General features: G+C 42.5%; 1 protein-coding gene across 1 annotated transcript in view; it reads left to right on the top strand.

Moving 5' to 3' along the window:
* Positions 1-25,430, top strand: part of LOC122797066 (meprin A subunit beta-like) — a 380,136-nt gene that overhangs the window by 188,750 nt on the left and 165,956 nt on the right. The gene's annotated exons all lie outside the window — the stretch shown is intronic.

Raw genomic sequence — 25,430 nt, 5'->3', positions numbered from 1 at the left:
ACATGTACCCAAATTGTCATGGTATGTGCCATGCTACACAATATGATCCTGCTTTACTGTTCATTAACCAGTCAGGTCTGCCCAGCAGGAAAATAAAAAGCAGTTACAGGGCTCGAACTCAGGATACTGTGCACTATAGTCACAGTACTGAACCACTAAGCCATGTCAGCATTTCACAGGCACAGTCACAACTTAAGTCACCCACACATACCAGTTGGAGGGGGGGTCACATACCTAACAGTAACAGCCAGCAGGACAATTATAGACAAACGCAAACACAAACATATGCTGTATCATGCCCTCTGAAGAGGCATATGAGTAACCTCCCCCCAGGCCTATGCAGACAGATAACAGCAGGCCAGGCAGTGTGATGTGGGTTGGGTAGGCTATGAAGTCACAAACTAATATGTGTGCAATTGGAAGCTAAGGTACGGTGGTATGCCTCAAGCCAGTACGATAGGCAACAGTACAGACTGAAATGGAGTACCTTACATAGCAGTGTAGGCCTAGCAAATGTGTATAAGTGTCAGATGTACCCCTCATCCTATGTACACCCACAGTAGCAATCAGGTGTGCCCCCCCGGGTAGAAATGTACAAATAATAGCTGTCCCCCCTGTATGTAGAAATGTTGATAAGTCTATGCAAATTGACTCATGGAAGGCCTGCAGGCACAGAGTGCTTCCTGTCGATGTACAACACAAAGGTGAGCCCTGAAGTAAAAACCAACTTGATTTTTCACACACATATAGTATATATGTCCATAGTGGGCATGCTCACACACAAACAAATTTAGCAAATTTCAGTCAGCAACATACTGAAAGGTCATACTGGGCATGCTCACACACTTAGGCCATCTCTGAGTACAGCAGTGGCCCACACATCTGGCAGTTGCTGTTCTTACTCCAGACACTTGTCACTATTCATCAATCCTGCCTTGCGCACACAGTAATATGAAAACAGACCCATATAATATATTGGACCCCTGTCATAATTAAACTATGTACTAAAAGTACTTAAGTTGTTCAAAGAAAGTTAAAATCCAAAGAAGATCAATAAATCTCCGATCAGTATCATCAAGAAATAATGAGCACTCCTAACATTATCCAGTCCATGTTCTGGCAAAAATATTGCCAAAGAGTCCATAGAGAACCATGAATCTTTCTTTCACTATGTCATAAATATCAATGTAAACTCGTATATGTTGTGAGTCAGTGCAAAGTGTAAATGAATACATGTACATGACTGACATTGCCAACATCTTGTCAGACAGGTTCATACATATTTAACCCCCCTCTCACTGACAAAAGGGCCCATTACCATACCTGGAGATTGTGAAAACCCAGAAATCATATATACAACGGTTAAACAGCTCTATCCAAACCAAAAAACATGGCATCTATGGGATGACATGGTTTTCCTGGCTGTGTCATATGTGAACTCCAAAACAAACAGACCCTGCACCTGAACAGTCTGTTGAGACTCACCCTCTGTACAGGATATGAAACTGTTGAATGGGTTACAGCAATGTTTGGCACACTCCACAAGTGTTGGTGCACAACAGACCATGGGAACTATAGTCTTATAAGCCTAATAAGCCTGATCTGCAAGGCCATGGAGTCCATCATTATAGAACTCATAAACAGAGCTATTGGGAACCTACAAACACCCAACCCTACGCATTTTGGTTTGGTCAGGAGCAGATCATGGTTCCTAAACCTGCTAGACAGTTTTCAAGGGAGTTACCCAGGACATACATCAATGAAATGAGCTCCACACGGTCTATATAGACCTTGAAAATCCCTTTTCCAACATCCCACACACATGCCATATCCACAAAATCAACAACCTGTGCATAAACACGTATGTCATCTGATGGATTGCCACCTGAGGCACAGATAGATCTCACAAGGTAAGAATTCTGGTCTCCCTGTTGGACTGTAAGCTGGTAACAACTGCTGTCCCCCATGGCTCAGTTCTGGAACCCCTCCTGTCTGGTGTATACTTTTCAGAAATACAATCAAACACATGAGGGCTATGGTAAGCAAAGTTTGTGGATGACTGCAAAAAGGTTGTCATAATCGATGTTTGGGACAACAGAAGACATCCTTAAAAAGGGTCTCAGTCAGACAGATGTGGTGTCAAAACTATGGCCTCGAGCAACAGTCATACAAATACTACATAGGTGCCAACACCCTAAATACGGAGGTAATAATAAGGGATCTATGGACACATTGTGGAAAGTCATCTCTACTTCAGAAACACATTCACAAAGTGGTTAGAAAATCACGCTATGTGTTCCCACAAATTGCCAAGGTCTTTGCATGTAGGTCAAAAGAGGTTCCCTCTGCTCATCAGTCATCAGACCCATCAGAGAGTATCACGACACACATGCGATGAATTTGACTAGGCACCTTCAGCAGCTGGAAAGACCACTGAAGTACCTCAGCAAGAGGATTACTGGCCTCAAACAGCTGCCCTTTGCAACAAGACTGAAGTTAACTCAATCTATACTCTGTTGCATACTGTCTACTCAGGCGATCTCTGCTCAACAGACAGGTCCATGTCCAATGCAGAACTGATGTACATGCTCTATCTGAAGTTAACCCAAGCTCACTGTGCCACATGCTCCAGGGATATCATCATCACAACAATAAATAGAACATGTTTGAGGGATACATTACTAACTCACAGACTTCCCTTGCTTTGGAACCGGCTCCCAACCTACATTAAGCTGAGTCCCTCACTGACACTCTTCCAGAGGAGCCTTGATGAGCGTATGTGAAACTGAACTGTCACACCATGGATCACTTCATCAGCTCTACTACACAGAGGCCTAGGGAACTAACCCCATGTGTGGTGATAGCTGCACACTCTGGCCATACTAATAGATGCCTTCAGGCAGATAGCCTATAACCCACCTATGTACCTATACATATGTAGGGGGAACACAGTATAATAAGCCAAAGATGGATGGGCAGAGATGTGTGTAACAGGGAGACATCCAGGACTGTCCCACCCAGCACACATCCCAATGGCACAAAAGACATGAGGTGCACATCTCACCCACTGTACATAACAGCCACCAGTATCTGTAAGCATTACAGTGTATGTGGTCCATGTGCCTACTGTACAACATGACTCTACAATGAAGTACACATCTACTATCTGTAGACATGTACATGTCACATAGGTTCATAGGTATGTAGTAGACTATCTTCACGAAGGCATGTATTAGCCTAGGCAAGTTGTGCAGCTTTCACCACCCCATTGGGTAGTCTCCTAAGTCCTAGATCTAATAGTTAGTACCTTAAGCCCCTTTCTAGTGGAGCTGCTGATGTGATGCCTGGCGTGAATTGTCTGTTTCCCATCCACTCATCAAGGTTCCTATTGAAGAGTGTGAGCAAGGGGCTCTGTCTGATGTACATTGGGACTCTGTTCAACAGTAAAGCAAGTGTCTAGGATGGTACTCTATCCCACCAGCATGTTGTATTCATTGTTGTGATGAGGGCTCATATCCCTGGAGTGTGTAGTGCGACTCAATTTTGTTATCCGTAGATGGAGCATGTTCAACCGTTATGTGTTGGACATGGCTCTGTATGTTAGGCAGAGTGTGCCTCTGAGTAGGCAGTACGTAAAGGAGAACAGATTTAGTTTTACCAGTTGTGTTGCATAACACAACTGTTTGAGGCCAGTAATCCTCTTGGTGAGGTAACTCTGTGGTTTCTACAGCTGCTGGATATGCTTAGTCGAGTACATCCAAAATGGTGCATTGTACTCAATGATGGGTCTGATGACTTAAGAGTAGAGGGCCACCACTACCTCATTTGATCCTGATGCAAACCCTTTGTTGAGTAGGTGGGCCACATAGGATTTCCTAATCACTTTGGCAACATGGTTGCGAAAGGAAAGATGAGTATCTACTTGTGTCCCCAGATCCCATTACCTTGTCAGTTTTTAGGGGGTAAAACCTATGTGGTAGTTTGTGGGTACTTTGTTTTCACCAAAGGGGATTACTATGCATTCTTTCACACTGAGCTTGAGGCCATGATTCTGACACCACACATCTGTCTCATAGAGTCCCTTCTTGGGAATATTTGTGTCATCCAGGGAATCTTTTTTGGCAAGCACTTTACAGTTCCCAGCAAACTTAGTCAACCACAATCCTCCTGTGTTGGCATGTACTTTTGAGGAGTCTATACCAAACAGGAGGGACCCCCTGGACTGAACCCTGGGGGACACCAGTTGTTACTGGTGTAGAGTCTGACATGTGGCCAGCAACTCTTAATTTGTGGGATCTATCTGTGAGCCAGTTTGCAATCCATCGTGTGATGTATAGATTCATGCCCAGGTTGGTGAGTTCATCTATGATACCTGACTGGGGAATGGTGTCAAAGGCCTTAGCGAGGTATAGGTAGGCTGTGTGGTGCTCATTTCAATCATCTGTAGCCTGGATAACTGTCTCAAAGAAATCCACCCAGTTCAGGAGGCGCGATCTGCATTTGACAAAGCCAAACTGGGTGTGCTCAACTGTGTGAAGGTTCCTAATGTCTTTATTGTTGACTTCCATTATGATTGGCTCCATTGCCTTGCAGATCAGACTCATCAGGCTCATAGAGCATGAATGCCAAGGGTCTTTTGTGGCCCCACCCCTGCGGAGTGGGAAGAACATTGCTGTGCAATATTCTATGGGTACATAGTCTGTACAGAGGATGTAGAGTGAGGTGTAGGTATCCTTGATGAATATGGATACATCCCCACCCTATGTGCTATGATCCAGGTTCTGATGCTGGAAGGTATGGAATGAGTAGTATTCTGGTAGTGCTAGTGTGCTCTCTAGAGCCTTGAACTAGATTTCTGTTACTGCACAGATATCAACATTCTCCATACTGAGAAGTGCCTCGAGTGTGTGCATCTGGAGGCTGAGACTTCTGGCAATGAGTAGCATTTAGCTCACTTTGCGGTTATTTGTGTTGGTTATGGGGTTTGGTTTGTCCTGTGTGACCGGTGTTCCACACCTGAAGTCAACACCTCATTGGTCCCATCTGACCATAAACTAATTACCCTACACATCCACATTCTGGCCCCACCCCACCCCCCATTAAGGAAACCATGTTAAAATATTTCTCCAAAGCCAACTTCATGCTTCTTAAGACAGAAGTGGTGAACTTCAGGACACCCAATGCAGATGGACAATACAGTTATGACTACTGAATCCTTCACAATTGCACTTTATAAGCACTTATGTGAGTGCATGCATCGTGCTATTGCAAACAAAACCAAGATGCTATCCTCCAAGAAAAGGAAGCCAATCTGGTGGTCCCCGCCATAAACAAACTGCACAACAGAAGGGAGAAACTGTTGCAAAAGAGGGTAAAATCTCATGAGTGGAGAACTCCCTGGTCAGCCTCAGTAAGAAGCTGCGATCCCTGATAAAATCCTCCAAAGCTAGTTATGAAAACAAAATTGTCACTGATTCTAAAGACAACCACAAAGCATTCTATAGCTATGTCAAGAATCTCAATAGCAACACTCAGATCTGCTCTGAGTTACAGCACAATGGCACTAAATATACAAACCCAACTGATATTGCCAACATCCTGGCAGATAGGATCAGTGCTAACTTTACACCCCTCACCCATGAAAGAACCCATCTCTATACTGGAAGAATGCAAAGTTGCTGTCATCATGGCTGCACAGGTAAAAACGACTCTCTAAAGCCAGGAACACAGCATCCATGGGACCAGATAACATCCCAGGCTGCGTTCTACATGAACTACAGAATAAACTGGCACCCCACCTACGTACCATATTCAATCATAGCCTCACCTCAGGCTTTGTGCCTGCTGAGTGGCGCACAATGAAGGTTATCCCACTACACAAGGGGGGAGCCACCACGGACCCCGGGAACTAGCACCCCATTAGCCTGATGAGCCTGGTCCTCAAGGCCATGGAAGGTATCATCATGGAACTTATAAACAAAAAGACATTGGTAATCTCCAAACTCTGGACCACAATCATTTTGGGTTTGTAAAATGCAGATCATGTCTCCTAAACCTGATAGACTTCTTTGAAGCAGTCACCAAAGCCGTAGACAAGGGCAAGGTGGTTCACACAGCCTATCTAGATCTTGCCAAGGCTTTCAACACCATCCGCCACTCTGGAATTATAGATAAACTCACTAAACTAGGTATAAATCCCTATGTCACAAGATGGGTTGCCAACTGACTCACTGACAGAACCCACACTGTGAAAGTAGCAGACTCCAAGTCCGACTTCAGACCAGTGACAAGTGGAGTACCACAGGGTTCAGTCCTGTGTCCTGTCCTGTTTGGTATCGACTTCCCTGAAGTACAGGCTAACACAGAAGGTCTTTGGCTAATGAAGTTCCCAGATGACTGCAAACTAGGAGCCATAATCGAAACTACTAACGATGTGGACATCCTACAAAAGGGCCTCACTGAGACAAATGCCTGGTGTCAAAGCCATGGCCTCAAGCTCAATGCCAAAATGTGCATTGTCACCCCCTTTAGTAAAAAGTCTGTATCCATGAACTACAACATAGGCGGTAGTATACTTAACACTGAAAGTGTGATAAGGGACCTTGGGATACAGATGGACAGTAGACTCTCCTTTGATAATCACATTGCCAAAGTGTTTAGAAATTCCTCCTATGTAGCTCACCTAATCATGAAAGGGATCACATCTAGATCAAGAGAGGTCATTGTGCCCCTCTACTCATCACTTATTAGGCCCATAATAGAGTACAGTGCCCCATTTGGTATGTACCTTAATCGGCACATGCAACTACTGGTAAGACCACAGACGTACCTCACCAAGATGATCATGGGTCTCAAAAGACATGCCCTATGCAGCTCGACTAAAGAAACTCCAGCTCTACTCTATTGCTTACTGCCTGCTCAGAGGTGATCTATGCCTGACGTATAAGGCCATGTCCAACCTGGAATTAATGGACATGCTTCACCTCAAGAAAACCAAATCACTTAGAGCCACATGCTAGAGTGAATTAAACCTCATCAAAGCAATAAACAGGATGTACTGGAGGGATAGATTCCTGTCCCAGATACTTCCCTTGCTGTGGAATAGAATCCCAGTTGATGTTAGACAGAGCCCCTCGCTGACTCTCTTCAAGAGGAATCTTGACAGGTGGATGGGAAATTGTAAATTTACCCCTGGGATCACTTCAGTGGCCCTGCTAGACAGAGGCCCAGGAAACTAATTTAAAAGGGAGACAAAAGAAAACATATTATGGCTATGCTTTATAAATGCCCTTGGGCAGATAGCCTAGTACCTACCTATGAACCTATTGAACCTTTGAGCCTTGCCTAAAAAAGGTAATATGGGGACAGCAAGAGCCTTGGCCAGTATTCAGAAGCATAGGGGTGACAGGTGCAAACCATCTGTAGCGAAGCAACAAGGCTTGTCTATCATGTCATCACAGGCAGATAGAGACTGGATCCCCTTTGAATGACACCAGAAGCTCAGCCAATTGTTGAAGTTTATCGTCTTTCTGTTATATTGCAGTATCATGTAGGTGAAGGTAAGATGCTACTCAAGGTCAGGGTCATACCAGCCTGGGCTACATGATCATAAAGCTGATATATATCTCTTGTCATGTTGTCCTGGGAGGTATGTCTCAGATCATTCACACTGACATATACAAAGAACACGTCATATATGTACCTGTTCTGGAGTGATGTAAGTGCTTGTGTTATGTGGCGGATCATAGCACCTGACAGACAACTGACAGTAACCTTCCTCTTGTCCAGCCGAGTGAGTGGAACATCTGTGTCCCTGACTATGAAGTCACCTATTACTAGTGTGTTGGGTATGTTGTTTTGCCTTAGGGCCTGCTGTGAGGCACACTGCTTTGGTGTATTATGTGTTTTCTGGCGTGTGCTTGGAGGTGCATGTTGCTTGCTTGTCTGCTTAGGAGGACACTCTCTCTTTTTCAGATTATTTGTATTTTTCAAGTATGGTAACATTTATTTATGTGTGTGTTTTGCTGGTGCTTATATTGTAGGTCTATGTGAGACAGTTGGTGTTGTGGTTGTATGACCCTACTCCTCCTGACTGTATTGTCCAGTATTGGGCTGACAGGCCTATGCATACAATACACTCACAATACACCTAGTATGATAAGTCTTCTGAGGTTAGCAAATGTGAAAAAAAACCTTTGGGCAAACTGTCAGCAAGTAATGTCTGTATTGCACCCTGTAACTCCATATTGCTTGCTGAAGTGTAAAGACATACTTAGTTTGGATTAAGAACCTTGCACTTGCCAACTGTGTGTGTGTGTGTGTGTGTGTGTGTGTGTGTGTGTGTGTGTGTGTGTGTGTGTGTGTGTGTGTGTGTGTGTGTGTCTGTCTCTCCCTGGGGAGAGAGCAACCTTTTTGGAGACTACTCACACCGCTTAAAAGTGGTATACTCATCTTGTCAAGTCTCATGATGTCACCATCCTACAAATATACCTTTGGAAAAAGGTAATCCCAGTAATGTGTATAGCACATCTTGTGAATGCGTACTGCTGTAGTATCATAATGTAATTAGATAGGGGCTTTAATCCTGCATTTGCCAACTGTGTGTGTGTTTCTCTGAAGAAGGGCAACCTTTTTGGAGACTACTCACACCCCTTAAAAGTGGTATACTCATCTTTGTCAAGTCTCATGATGTTACCATCCTACAAATATAACTGTGGAAATACAAACTCTCTGTAATGTGTATAGCGTGTCGTGTAAATGCATATGGATGTAGTATCATAATGTAGTTAGGTAGGGGCTTGAATCCTACATGTGCCGAGTGTGTGTGTGTCCCTGGGGAGGAGTTACCTTTTTGGAGACTACTCACACACCTTAAAAGTGGTATACTCATCTTTGACAAATCTGATGATGTCACCATCCTACAAATATACCTGTGGAAAAATGAAATCCCATTAATGTGTATAGCACGTCGTGTAAATGCATACTACTGTAGTATCATAATGTAGTTAGGAAAAAGTTTGGATCTCGCACTTGCTGATTGTGTGTGTGCTCCAGGTGTGTGACACCATTGGCCAATGTGGAGTGGGTTTTGATTTTTCTTGTGTATGACATATCACAGTGACAACTGTATGTACATTACACATGTAAGGTAGCTGTGGGGCAAATCTATATACATACATGTGACCTCAAGTATTTCATAGGTGGGTACTCTGATTTCTCCATGAACTCATCTGTTATCTTTGTCAGAGCGTGCTGGCGCTTTCCGGACCTTAGGTCACTTCTGTATGCTTGTGAGAAGCTTAGCCCACTGCAGTGATCCCTGGGCTACGTCTTCCTTTTCACATCCACTCATCATGGTTTCTATTGAAGAGTGCGAGTGAGGGTTTATGCTTGAGGTATATTTAAAACCTGTTCCAAAGCAAACAAAGTCTGGCAAAGATGACTAATCATTATAGGTGTGCAATAACCTCTGTGGATCTGCATGCAAACCCTTTATTGATTATGTGCTCCACAGAGGGATTTCCAAAACCCTTTGATGATGTGATTATCAAAAGAGAAATGACTTAACACATGGCTCTATGTATACATTAGTACCTGTTCCACATTTTGCGGGCTACTACCTATGTGGTACTCTGGGGATACTTTGTTTTCTAAAAGTGGATAACTATGCTTTCTTTGGCTTATAGCTTTAAAGCATGAGTTTGACACCAGGTATCTGTCTGTATGATACCCTTTTGGAGGATGTGTGTGTCATCTGGAGAATATTGTATAGCCCACAGTATGCATTGTCATCAAACGTGGGCAGACATATCCCTACTGTGTTTGCTTGTACCTAAGAAAGTTATATGCCAAAGAGGAGTGGTTCCAGGACTGAGTGCAGGTGAATACCACTTGTTACTGGCATAGAATAGTAAATGGAGGCTGCAAATGTTACTGTGTGTCCTACATCTGTGCGTCAGTTGTCAAGCCATCATCTAACAATTGTTTATGGTCAGTCTGTTGAGGTTATGTATAATACCAGTATGTGGGATGGGTATGAATTGCTGGTGAGCTATAGCTTGGCTGTGTTGACCTCCCCTCCCTCACCTATAGCCTTGTTGACTGGCTTGAAGTCTACTAGGTGTAGGAGCCATGATCTGGCCTTTAAAGAACCTAAGTAGGTATGGTGCAGTGTTTGCAGGTTCATAATGTCTCTGTTAATGAGTTCTATAATGCTGTGCTCCATAGCCGTCCAGATAACATTTGTCTGGCTTATAGGGTGAGAGTTTCCAGGACCTGTTGTAGTTCTAACCTTAATCAATTTATGTTAACATTTGCACTGGGTGTGATGAGGGTGGACAGGTTTAAGAATAAGTATATTAGAGGGTCAGGCCAGGTTTGAAGGTTAGTAGACCAAGCCAGATAGGCAGGATTAAGTTGGTTTGTACATGTGCTGAGGAGGGATGCAGAGTATATTGTGAAATAGAGGCTAAGGATGAATCCGCCATGTAACAGGAAAAGAGGAATGCCTAAGATGAGGTTTATGGCTGTGGTGAGAGAGGACATGCAGGTGGATGGTGACACAGTGCAAGATGCAGAGGGCAGGAAGAAATGGAAACAGATGATGTACTGTGGTGACCCCTAATGGGAGCATCCAAAAGGAGAAGAAGAAGAAGATGTTGTAGCTCAACCCTTGTGGACTGTGAACACCATTACCGTGTGTCATTCCACAAGTATGTAACCTGTATAGAGGCTGCATTTGGACAAAGCGTTTAGGTGAGTGGTGACTTCATATGTCAGCTTGTGTATGACACAGCCATGGACACTGTTCAGTACCATATCCACTGTGGTGTGCACTTTGTTAAAGAGATGTTTTAACTAGAGTGTCTGTGAATCATCAGGTTTTACATTCTTCAGGTCTGGAAATGTGGCCCTTGTGTAATGACAGGGTGGTGAAATCCGCATTCAAACTGTCTGACAAGGAATTGGTAATGTCAGTCAGATAAGTGTACTTTGTGACCATTTACATTAACTGTGACCCGATCTGAGATTTCCCTGTAGATTATGAACAACACTAAAGAAAGCTTTAGTGTTGTCTTTAGAATCCTTGCCATTTTGTATTTTGAAGCTTGCCTTGTATGTTTATTGAGAGATTGTATTTTCCCAATGATACTGACCAGAGATGTTATCCCTTCTTGGTATGTAACTCTTTTTTGGTACAACTTCACACCATCTATTATATATTTAGTTTATGGCAGGGGTCCATGAGACTAATGCACTTTTACTGTATAAATGAGAATTTCTTGTGTTTGTGATAGCACGGTCCATGTAACCCTGTAGGTGAACAGTGTGCATTAATAAAGGATTATGCAGCTGGGACAATGTTGACCTTAGTAATGCAAACCAATGTCAGATAGCCACAACAGCATCACCCACAGCACAGTGTCAACCCATGTCATACACACACATGCGTACTCAAGTTCCAAAATGTGTGTAGTACAATGCATACTGGCCACCAATAGAAACTATGAAGTGTTAACACTGGCTAATACAGGGCATGTCACCCTGCCCATGTGTCCAATATGCACGTACATGCAGACAGTGCACCTCCACCATGTTCACAAATGTACACCTGCAAACCTGTGCTGCACACACCCCACACTTACTATCCACTGTATAACACATGCTAACACAACTACACACATCAGCCAAGTGGCACATGGGCAAACAAAACACAGTTTGAATAAACACTGGTGGAAACACTGCACTATTGCTAATTACATCTTTATTGCATCATGCCTGCTCAGCTACACCTTCAAGGATATCATTACACTTTACTGCTGACAACATGCTACACATTCAACCATTGCTATACTTTATTAAAGTCACCCTGTGCATCAGCACCATGTTAGCCTGTTCCTGCATCAATGTTACAGATGACAGGAGGTGGCACATGTTTCATCATATGCACAGGGTGTGTTGTTGGTTTGCCAGAGGCCTACACTGAGCCATACAATCGACATGTGTGTGTGAGGGCCATGAGTTCTGTTATGGGTAATGTTGATGTAATGTGTGCGGGTATGTGTTTGCCCTAGGTTTCTGGTTTATGTGTGTGTGTCTGCATGCACACAGTTCCACCATGTGGCTGCCATATACAGGGATTTGTGAGACCACTACAGACTGTACCTGGCAGGCTTTACAGATCACCATCTCTGGCCATGGATACGGAACCTGTGCCTGGCAGGGGTGCTACAGACAGTATCAGGTACTAATCCAGACTGGGTACTATCCGAAGAGGTTGACATATGTCCACTGGATCCAGGTCCCTGCTGGGACTGGCCAGAGCCTTGTGCACATGGTCTTCTAGGATGGTCTATGGACAGCTCCCCCAACATTACTGGGGCTGGTACTGGCACTACGGGAGCAGCTGTGACTTGCTGGACATCCACGGCGACCTCCAGCTGCTGATGTTGCTGGCATACATCCACATCGATGTCTCAACCGTCTTGCACTGTCCTGACACATGGACATGACATTGTGGAAGACATCCAGTGTCTCACCCCAACATCTATCAATGACCTCAGTGTAATTACGTATTGCACCTGTTAGGTCACGGATACTGTCATTTACAGAGGTGTTATGAGCCCTCTGTGCCCTTAGTCCCTGTCTGGTGTACCGCTCCATTCATGTCTATGCCTCCATGACAGCCTGGAACATGCGTGGGGTAGAAAGAGGTGTGACACACCTGCCAGGGGCATGATGACCAGCAGTGCTCTGACGAGAACCCCTGGGCATCTGCCTATGTGGTACCATTCCAGACATGTGGCTATGGCTGCTGTGTCCTGATGCATGTGCCATAGATACCACACTGTCCTGGCCAATGCCAACCGTACACTGTCCCTCAGCTAACGGCAATGGTTATGATGGATGTGCAGGCAGTATGACTGTGTGCATGGATGGGGTGGAGACTTGTGTACTGTCAATTAGTGGCCCAACAACAGACCCTGACAAAACTGACTGTGCCTCAACACACCTATCCTCATGATCACTGTCTGTCTCAGTGACATCAGGTTCCCTGCTGTACTGAACCAGCCCCACCTCAGCACCTGTGAGAGGAAAACAGGAAACACACTTTAAGACCTGAACATGATGTCAGACCACATGCGCACATACACACATGCAGACATGTACACATGTGCACATGCGCACATGCGCACATGTGCACATGCACACATGCACACACACAAAAATACACTCCTCCATAAAGCAGACACACACAACACCAGCAATCTCAGAATATACACAATAGTAGGTGATGGTGGGGTACAGTATCACAAGCAAAAGAGTCATATCACACATGTCAGCATGCAGGACATGTGTTTCTCAACAGCATGCAGTGCAAGTGTAGACAGTCCTTGTTACTAACAGTATACATGGCTTTGATGCATGTGTTTTGTTATTAGGTGATGGGCCTCCCCCTGGAACACAATGCATACATGGACACAACATTGCTGTGCAGGTATTCTAAACTCTGTAATGTATGTGCACCATAACTCACAGGTGTACATACCATGGCTGGATGCGTATCTGTGTGTCAGATAGGTATCTGATGCTGATTACAGCCTTTGTGTCTTTAGCAAATAATTGTAGACACATTTTTAGCACATGCATGATGAGTATTCACACAACATAATCAGTGGTGCATGGATAATTGATGGAATACCATTCAGCCACATACCCAATGTACGGTACTTATGGTGAGTGTAGATCATATTGTGGACATGCCAGTGTCATCCATGACATGGCATGCTAAAACACAACTGCATATTTAAACACTACACATACCCAATGTGTGTCATATGGCCTAGCCACTCAATAGCATCACAAGACATATATGTGTCAGTTGTGCAAATGGTGATTGGTATGCATATTGTTTAGAGGTGAATATGTGTGCACACATGCAACATTAAGGTGTATAGCAATGAAAGCTATGTGTAGTACTGTGGTTAAAATAACTGGATGGGGTATAGTACCATAGGCCATCATCATGAAGCATCATGTGGTCACTCAAGGCTACAAATGTTTCCCAAACCAGCACTAATCATGCTGTACTGGAACTGTACTACCTTGGCTTACATTCACCATTTCACAACCAGTTGTTACATGAGTTTGTAAGGAGGCCAATAAGGAGCATTCCCTGACATGAATGTGTAGTGTGTTGCAGAGTGTTTAAATGCCCCATGATAGGCCTCTACCCCTCAGGTATATTATGTGTAATGTGTGGATGAGATTTTGGATACTGAATTGTGTCTTTACAGAGGGTTTGGGAATCTTTTATGTGTAGCATGTTAAAATGATCTGTGTATGACATAGCTGTGTATGTTATGTGCATGCTGAGTATCAACTGTGCCTATCCAATGGTCACTACAGTCTAGCCACATTTGTTTGAGATGGTCTGGGTATTGCATGTGTTTGAGGCAGCTAATCACATAAGTGAGATGTGCGTGGTCTTACACCAGACATGCACAGCATGCATTATGGGTAGGTGCATTACATGTGTACATGGCCTACACCTTAACTATGACATGCACTTTTTATTTACAATAATAAATGTAGAACACACTCACCAGCATCTGTCCACTGCCTTGATGTCACCCCAGAGGGACCTACATAGAGATGAGACATTTTGTCAGTGGCCACAACTGTGGCATTGCTACTGTGTGTTTGCAATCTTACAGTATAACAACAGTTTACATTCACAGGGCTACAGATTATGTTCCAAATGATCAGTATTGCATAACAACAGGCTCCACATCTTTTAACGACACACTCTACATCTCACATATGCATGATCTACCAATACAGATAGCAGTAGTCTACAGATATGCCATGTTACCTGCATGCTCCATGTGTGCTTGCTGGGTGGCTCCAACCTCCATCATGGTGTATGTCTGCTGCTGCTGTTGTTGGGCAGGTACCACCATCTCCTCCACTCTGGTGAGGGGGGGGGGGATGGATACTAACACCACCTCCTGTTGCAAGCTGTTGTCTCAGCACATCAGCAGCTTGCTGACGGACATGTCTGAGAAGATCACTGCAGTAGTGGCGTATCTGCTCATATGTCCAGTTATGCAGGCCTACCTCATTTACCCTGCGGACAACATCTTGCCACATTGCAGTACGCTCCTGCTGGTCCTGGCTGGTTCATGAGAACTTGAGACTGTAGTGCTGAATCTTACTGCTAGTAATTATATCATCTTCAGCACTACTGTAACTGGGTTTCCTGTGATGTGCCATGATCCCTGGAAGACATAAATACGAAAATATGTCTGAGCAAGTCATATGGCACATTTAACATTATACAGTACAGATATCACTGAACTGCCATATATAGCAACCTATTAGCTAACCGACAAGGAAACACTTTAACTGCCACTTATCACTGCTCACCCCACAATTGCTTGAAAGTGCCTGACTCACTCTCTATTTAATGAACCATGTTCTGCACAGCAACAAAATAAAATCACTATATAAGACTATACAAGAGTACCTGGCACACTGCATGCAACACGATGCACCACCTAGCCACAGCAGACATACATCAAGCTGATGTGTAAAGAAATATATCATCCATCACAATGAGTGTAAGGTCCATGTAAATGTATTACTATTATACCACACAACTTGTTAATGGCAAACCCGTGGCCAAAATATGTGCACAAATGGGAATATAGGTTGCATACTGCTGTAGTACACTATGAATGTTGCTAGATACGCAGTTATATGTTTTACCACGCAAATGTCAAAGACATGTTACAGACATACCCACACACACATCAGACATAATTACAGGACACAAAGGTATGACAACCCAGATAAGCTTTCAGTGTGTACTATACAGTACTGTGTGTCAGTACTTACACAACCTTAATCTTGAGAAATGTAATCTGTGATGAATACAGGGACCACACAAAACAGTGGATGTAAGCAATGTGGACATACACCACACTTTGCTGTACAGGCCCAGAGCTTCAAGTAGTACTACAGTACACACAGGATTTGGATTCAACATCAGTACCAATCAATAGTCATAGATGTAGTGCTTTAGCCTCCAATGACACACCCTAGTTAAAACCAAGGGACTTAATCACACTGTATGCAATAGCACTTTTTCTGCCTAGCAACAGAATACACAGCTTTTGCTAGGATCAAAGCAAGGACCCATAATACCATGACATAAACAGTTTCCCACTAACCTATCCCAAAGATACATATCTTTGACATATTCACAAACACACTGACCATCACAGTCAGTCAACAGTACAGAGAATCCATTGCAACAAGTAGATATAGATGTGTATGAGTATATATAAATATGTGTATATACATATGCACATCCATTGGTGTACATATACATATATATGTAAGCACATATACATTTCACCTTTCATAGTGAGAATATCAATTATACAAAGGATGTGAGGTGTACTGTAATGTAATAAAATCGCACAGTCTTGGGATAAATGCATTGAAGGTGTTCACAGCCCAGGTAGTTTTAGCAGGCCTCACTGGCTTCAACATTGCAAGCTGAACAAACCACCCACAGTGTTTAACCGCCACATATCATATACCAGCACTGTATGCTGTCTTGTTTGTCACACACTAAAACCTACATACAAATATTCACATACTAACCTTCACCAACATATATATCTCCACCCTTCACAGACAGTTGCAATATGTCCCCTGCTATATGCACATATATAGATGTGAATATATATGACACATATATATTTATCCTTATGTGTGTGGCATACACACACAAGGTCCACACTGTTGTAAGCCCTGGACCTCATAGCTGAACTGTTGGGCCTTGCTGCAACACAAACAGTTGTCACATATGAACACACACTAACATTAGGGGGGGTATATATGGCTACAAATGCTAGATAAGCATACTAGACTGCTACAGCACTTGCCAATGCTAAGCTACACTTTAATATGACTATCATACATGTGTTGTTCTGTCACACCCATGTTTATATAATGTCAGCGCTAATCCCCCCAACAGCCATTGGCCACACTACTGTACAGAACACAGATAACATGGATCAGATCTTTGACATTTAATGCTGAGCTACACATTTCACAGGTATGTCCCACTGCTCACAGGTACACACTGTATTGTCCATAGCAGTAGTTAAGCAGAACATGTATGCATAAATAAGTATTGCTGCCACATATGAACGGTTCACATTATGTAGACTATTCTTCAATAACATCTACTACATGCCAGTAAATACATGTGTGTCGCATACTTTTCCTTTGTATGATTTGGTAATATTTCTTTTTCTTTTTCCTTTTCTCTGTCTCTCTCTCTCTCTCTCTCTGTCAGTCTCTGCAATAGAGTGAATGAGTTTGTTGGCAGAGATTGAAGACTGCTTTTGTAGGTATTTGCACATGTGCATGTGTTGGCCTCTGCACCAGTTAGTGGCCACCATTTGCTAATTGCATGCAGCCTGCTATGTAGTAATTGCAGTAATCACTGTCATAGCAACCCAGTACTATATATTGCTAACTCAGTTAGGCATGGCCCTTTTAGCTTTCCAAGATGGAGATCATCCTTGTTTGCTGTGGACATCATTGTTTAAGACAGAAGGTTGGTATAGTTCTTATATCAGAAGCCAGGGGTGTAGCCAGAGATTTACATTTTGTACTCAGACCTAATGTTGCTGCTTCCAGTACCCACTTGTCAGTGTAGAAATGTACTCACCCCTCAAAATGTTACCCCAAGATACATGGAAAGATGTGCTTTCTTTTCAACTTTTACAATTAACTGCCATACAAAGCTAGTTATTGAGATGTATTCCTTTGGCACAAGAATTGTTTCTGAACTGCTATACTGTGAATCTTCATTTACACAGTTCTAAACAGTTTGTGCTTTTTTAGTGTTGACATTACAAGCTGCTCAAGAAAACTGGACAGCTTTCAGTACTGTGAGTATGCTTACCTACATCCTTGGTAGACCCTGCACACACAGGTATAGTCTACATTTGGGTAGGGGAGCAGAAGTACAGAGAGCTTAAGTATTATTGTGTGGATTATATCTCGCTGGACTTACAGGGTAGCTGTGTACATGTTAGTTTATCAAGGCAAGTAGTCTGCTTAACTCCCAACTGTGGACCTATCCACATGGTAGCCAAAGAATAGCCTGTTATTTTTTTGTCTGTGCACCACACAGATCTTTTCAGCAATAGAGCAATGGCATTGTTACAGTTGGTTGCTACCAGTACATGGCTGCATCCATTTGTATTTCCGTGTTGTATTCCTACATAAGGGTATGCTTCTGAAACTCCTTCCAAAGCTATTTGCACAGTGTGTAACAGCAGAAAGACTGATATGCCTCTTTGTTTCTGCCTCTGCCAGACCTCTCAAACACTCAGGCACATATTTGAACAGACTCAGGGAAAAGTAAAGAAAAGGTCAGGGACACCTTTAAAAAATTTGTGCCATTAAGTTGAGAGAATCAGAGCATATGAATTAATACATCTTTTCTGAACTAAAAGAAGTGTCTAACTCTTAATTATTGTCATTATTCATTAAGTGTAATTCACCACCTTTCTGCCCAAAGTCAGTAGTTTTAGGAGGGATTCAGAGGGGCAGAGCTAAAATTTGTGTCAAAATCAGGGACATCCCTGAAAATTAGGGACAGTTGGGAGATATGGCCTCTGCCCTAAACAGATATGCCAGTGTTTGACCTGCTGTGATACTGTGTGGGGTTGTAAAGTGATGGTGTAACATTATTTCCTGCTAGAATGACAGATTCTCTTATCACAGTCATGTAATGTAATCCCACAACAACTGTTGGTAAAGATCCACAGAACAAGTTGTGTGGTATGGCATTCCTATTTTTCCTTTACATTCACTCATTCTGATGCATGATATATTTATTTCAGCACCAACTTGCTGTATATCTGCTGTGGCATAGTGGTATTTCATATTGTGTAGTGTGTCCGGGGTTCGAGACTGACAGAGGTGTTTTATTTTGCTCCTGAGCAGAAGAAGGGCCCTCGCATATAGTGTGACTAAGGCACTTTTAAGCAGTTGTAAGTGGGTTTGCGTGGGTTTGCACGATGCTTAGCAATGCTTAGCTAATCGCAAACAAGTGCACACTTGCGCAAACCCGCTAACTACTGCTTAATGTTGCTTATTCCCGCTAACCCCCACGCTCATTTCTTTGAAAGAAAATCAAAATGGGGAGATAGGAAAGTGGTGAAAAAGGGGCACAAAGAGGGAAAGGTAGAATGGAAAATAGCTCGGGATGTGCATGATGGGTGTAGGGAAGATCCATAGCTGCCCATTTCTTTAACAGCAACAGCTGTGTATGTGGAATAAATTTGGAGGTAGATGTAAACCCCTGAGAGAGGACTGAGGACAACAAAGTATGTCGTAATGCCAATTAAATTACATTTTATGTGTTCAGAGTGGACATGTGTGCAAAATGGAAAGCTATGTATGGAGCGTAATTTTTTTTGGGAGCAGATTGCCCTTTTTTTCAGGTGAAAGTGGAATGTGGGGTAGAGGAAGTAGGTATATTTGGGGAGGTAAACAGACAAGACAAACAAGATGCATACAGGGGCAGTATATGACACAAGTGGTGGGTGAACACCTTTGACGGGGAGGGATGTTTGAAAATTGCAAGCCCATGAGACCACAGATGGAAACAGTGGGACTGAGGTCCCCACCCATGGGCAGTCACCACTGCAGTCACTACTGCACCTTCATAGCCCAGAGAGTGGCTGTGATGGGGGCTGTGTAGGAGGGGCAGGCTGACCTGGGAGTTGCACCACTCGTGCCTCAAGCTGGCGTAGAGGTTCTGCAACAGAACGTTCAATCTCTATATGCACCACAGCCCAGACCGTTTGAAGGGTGATAGGTGGCCCTCTTCCACCCATGCTTGCACGGGGGGGGCCAAGCCCCATCTCCTGCAGCACTTCCAACCAAAGGTGGCACAGGGCCCATGGAGGAACAGGTCCCAGGCTGGGCACCGGACCTGCTGGTGTCAAGTGCCATGGCCAGGTGAGGTGGGACAGGTGGGTCCGCTGGGACCGGCCTTCCCATACGAACTGTTTTGGAGAGTTTAATAAAGATATGGGTTAGTAACAGTCAACAGCATTCCCAATTAGTTATAACAGCATGCAGAAGTATTCCCATTAACCCAACACACCAGATTGTCAACAGTTGAAAAGCAAGGATAACACATGCATATATAGAACAATAGTGGACATTACAACAGCATGCAGGTTGAATTTATGGCAACAGGCCACCAATATTGTGGTATTTTAACAGGGCACATGCATAGAAATAAATGCAAATATTTATAAACCAATAGGACATATGTCCCAACAAATGTTTTGAGATTAGACATACCGACTGAGGTGTGGAATTGCATTTTTTATGCACATACAGTAGGGTGGAAAATGATAGCTCAATTAACAACTTATATATCCTTCTAATTTTCACTACATTCCTATTAACTGCAGTTATATGTCCCTTACATGTATTATTACACTACTCAATGTCCTTATATTGTGCAATTGGATTTTGCTAGATCATTGTATAAATGAGCTGTATCTTACATACAAACTGTCCAAGATGCAGATGTTACTGCTACATATTTTGAGAGTTGCTCACACACACTACTGCTATGATGGTACACTGACAGCTCTACTTTCATATAATTATCTATATATGTTCAGGTGAAAGTACCAGTTATATGTTAACAGCTCCCTACATTTCTGGCAGCACACTGCCATTTCTGGGGAACACCATACCAAGCTACTCATGTGCCAGATTAACCTGTACATGCTGGGCATGAACCAACAGTTGAGGGCTGTAAATATGCATAAAAGCTACTGGCACTCCCTTCATCCACGTTATATGGGCCTACCCAAGTGTGGGTTAACACTGCTTAATACAACAGTACTATTTGTAAAATACAACAGTACAACAACATATCAAAGAAAATGACACAGACGCACTCCAGGAATTATACATTTATTAAAGGATTATTACACCTTTATTTATAGGGTTAAAACACTTTTTGAAGGCTCTCTCATTTATTTTATATAACAGTACATGCAGAATAATTACTAACCTGCCTGATGACTCAGCCTTTGCAACCTATCTTCATGGGTTTGCTGATTCATAGCCCAGACACCCGCAGCTGTGAAGTAAATGCAGTGATATTGAGACATACCTATCCATAGCATAGACAAGCATAGCAATTCTTAACTACTTAATACAATGGCTACTTAGTACTGGGGCATTAGGCATTGCACGGGATTCCTGGATCCACTGGTCCAGTTGATCCTCCTTACATCACTTCAGGTCAGAATAATGGTGCCTGACCTGCTCACTAGTCCGAGGAACGCCAGTGGCACTGGTGAGATCACGAGCAAGACTGTTCCAGGACTCCGTTTTATATTAGGTGCCCTGGTACTGGCCCCTCAGGAGTCTTTCCTCATGATTGTGGACAAGGAGCCAAACCATTACTTTGGACCTCAATGCCCCAGCGTTGTGCTTGAAACCAAGTGCCTTCTCCAACACCGGCCATGCTGACTGCAGGAGGGAGCTACAACTAGTTATGGCAAGTATTCCCACCTGTGGAGCTTAAATATGCTTCATTTCCTGCACTTATTTGTGATTGGCCAGTTTTGAAAAAACTCAGCTGTAGGCACACCTGCTTAGCTGATGTTGGCAATGTTTAAAATTCCTTTGATAGATATGTGTCTGCTGAGAGTGCATGGTTATGAAATGCTGTCATTACTTAGTGGTTATGTACTGTGACTATAGTGCACAGTATCCTGAGTTCGAGCCCTCTCACTGCTTTTTATTTTCCTACTGGCCAGACCTGAATGGTTAAGGTACAGTAAAGGAGGTGTGGCCGTGTTTAGCTGACTTTGCACATGTTTGCCCGACTTTGCCAAATGTTGCTCGACGTTGCCCGACATTGCCCGATGTTGCCTGATGTTGCGCTGGTTAGCGCGGTGCACAGCTACTCGCAAATACATTGTAGTTGTGCTGGTTGGTGCTGTGTGCAAAGACATTGTGCTTGTTAACGTGGTGCTCAGCTACGAGCAATTGGATTTAAATATGCTCATTACTGGTAAAATGTGCTTAGCATTGCTTTATATTACTTAAAATAAGTTACTCATGCCTCAGAATGCATAACCGTTTCACCTTCATATATATATATATATATATATATATATATATATATATAATTCATTCACTACTACATATAACATTTGAATGCTTTTCACAAAACATGATAAATGTCACGAAATATTTTTGTATATAGATTTCTAACAGAAAATGGAATGTGCAGTAGTGGGACTCGAACTGGGAATGCCTCTTCTTTATGAGAAGGCTCTAACCGCTACACTATCGCTATTTTGCTTAATTTGCATATATTTTTCTTATTATCCTCTTCGGTGTCTAAGCTGCTAACTGTAGCTAAGCAATGGGCAAACTCACGCTAACACTCGCAAATACGGGCAGCTATATCAGAAATAAAACAAAAAAAAAATTTCTTTTAATTTTTAAATTTGTACGAGGTTTAACATATGGGGGAGTGTAGTGTTACAATGTGCACATGTGAGCGGACTCGCTCATGTAACTCGACATTTCTCGAGTTTTGTCATTGCAGGGGCGTGGATTTGTGGACAGCTTGGCAGTCCGACACACCCACTACACTCACCCATGCTCTGTGTAAGCTTTAGAGGCAGCGTACCCTCATTAATATGCATGGTGTGCTGCCGTCATACTCTTAGACTGGAGCTTCCGTGTAAGACTAATCTAGTCTTACACAGAAGATTAGTAAATCCTGGGGAATATAATACACCATTGTTTTTAAAGAAATTGATACTAATAATTAAGCCCTTGACTATAGTTCTGGATGTTATAATTACTGTTAGATAATGGGCAAATCCTATATTGATACCCTATTAGAGAATCAAAATTTTCCAATGGAGTATTAATGTGCAGATATCACCCGATTAAAAACAAGTCTGCAGTTTCACAATGGCATATTGAGGGATTGCAATGATTATCCTACTTCACAAAGGTGGACCATCAACTGACCCTACAAACTATAGACCTATTCGTTCGACTTCTCTTATATGCAAAGCCATGGAACAAACTATCATGGAAATGCTGAACAAAAATATAGGCAACTTTCAGACAATGGACCCAACCCAGTCTGGTCTTATCAAGGGAAAATAATGCCTATTAAAGCTGGTGGGCTTTTTTGAGAAGGTCACCAGAGTAGAATATGAAGGAAAAATGATGTACACTGCCTACCTTTGACCTATCTAAGGAGTTCAATACAATACTCTACATTGGTATAGATGACAAACTCACCAAACTAGGCATAAACTCCTATATAACTTGTTGGATTGCGAGCTTGTTGTCAGACAGACTCCAGGAATTCAGGATTGGTGATACTACCTTCACTAAGAGACAGGTCACCAGCAGGGTGCCTCAGGACTCTGTGCTGGGGCCATTCCTACTTATAAGTAAGGGCATGACACCCAGGTCCAAGGACATCATAGTGCCACTTTATATAGCCCTTATAAGACCCATCATTGAGTATAATGTCTTCTTCGGCATGCACCTGACAGGATATATGCAACAGTTAGAATGTCTACGAAGGTTCCTTACCAGTAGAATCCAGGGTATAAACACTATATGGATTGTCTTAAATCCCTGTCTCTACACTTTGTCTCTTACAGGTTACTGAGAGGTGATCTATGCCTGGCATGCAAGGCATCATCAGATCCAGTTCTGATGAACCTTTTTCACATCTACCAAAATTGACAGCATCAGAACTACTAAATCCAAATATTTAAATTTTGCTTGTGAAATAAATATGACATGTTGGTGAGACAGATATGTGTCTCAGAAGATCCTCATTATATGGAACAGGCTCCCCATCCATGTGAAGCAGAGTCCATCCTTAGCCCTATTTAAGAGTAACCTTGACCAATGGATGAGAAATCAGAATTTCTCCCCAGGTCTTTCCAGCATTTCTCTGATAGACAGAGGCAGACAGTAATGCTCAAACTAAAATACCCCCCACATAACTTCTAGAAACTCCCTAACACACCCCATCATAATAAGCACCCATGATACATAGAGACAAAATGGGGTTAGATTGCATGGCTGGGCTTATAAAGGCCCTGGTGATCATTAGCCTAGTATATAACTATGAACTTATATTAAGCTGCCATGAAGCATGGCCTGAAAAAAGCAGAAAACATTTAACACCTGCTAAACATCCCTTTGTTGTTTAGTGAGTATAAAATAAAAACAAGTAAATAAAAAGAAACAAATTAATCAGCAACTTTACTAGCAATAGTAGCTGCTTCAATAATTACAAAGACTTGTTTTATTTCCCCCTCACTAAGCTGGAAAAATAAAGAAAAATAATAATACAGTTATTTGCCTCTGTGTAACTAATGCAATAACGTGTGTGTGTGTGTGTGTGTGTGTGTGTGTGTGTGTGTGTGTGTGTGTGTGTGTGTGTGTGTGTGTGTTGTATGGGCATTAAATACTTATATCATTTATATTTTAGATGTAAAATACTTACTCCAACTTTGAAACATTTGGTGGATGAACTTTTACATAAAAAAACAAGATATATATATATATATATATATATATATATATATATATGTATGTGTGTGTGTATATATATATATATATATATATATATATATATATATATATATATATATACATATACTTAAAAAATAAAATAAATGTAATAGGCATCTCCTTTCAGTGTTGGAGAAGCCCTCCACCTGCAGTACTGAGCCTCATAACACTTTTAATTACCCAGAAAAGTACAACCTGTCAGACCTTTATTGCTTTCCTGCTAAACTATTGCCAAGTAGGATTCACTAGGCAAAATGTCTCTTTTCAGTGGCAATCCTAGTGGTTGGCAATGGTGAAGCTACTTGTTAGTAATCACAGAATATGAATGTATGAGTCAACTATTCTGTTACACGATAAACTGTATTAATAGTTTATAATCTCAGCTCTCTGTAGCATACTGCTAGATGCATGTGGGAATAGTACAATTACTTACTGACCAGCTGATGAAGACTACTGAGCTGTGCTGGACTGACTCAAATGGCATTTTTGTGAAGTCATTCCAGCCTTTTTATCTGAGATGCAGCAATGTCAGCTATTGTTATAAACAAATATGTAGGGGATATCTGTCTACATGGCAGGTATTGGGCACTTTACTGACACAGATACAAAAAAAGCTCTGAATTTCAAGACTGAATTTCTTTATAATGCAGTTTGGATTATTCCACTTCAACTGAATAGCCTTCAAATAGTTGTTCTTTGACCAATGTAGAGCCCTGTGTTTTCAGATATAT

The sequence above is a fragment of the Protopterus annectens genome, chromosome 3.part0 (assembly GCF_019279795.1).
Source record: "Protopterus annectens isolate FY-2018-M chromosome 3.part0, PAN1.0, whole genome shotgun sequence".
NCBI classification, from domain to species: Eukaryota; Metazoa; Chordata; order Ceratodontiformes; family Protopteridae; genus Protopterus; species Protopterus annectens.
This window is presented reverse-complemented; position numbering and strand designations above follow the sequence as displayed.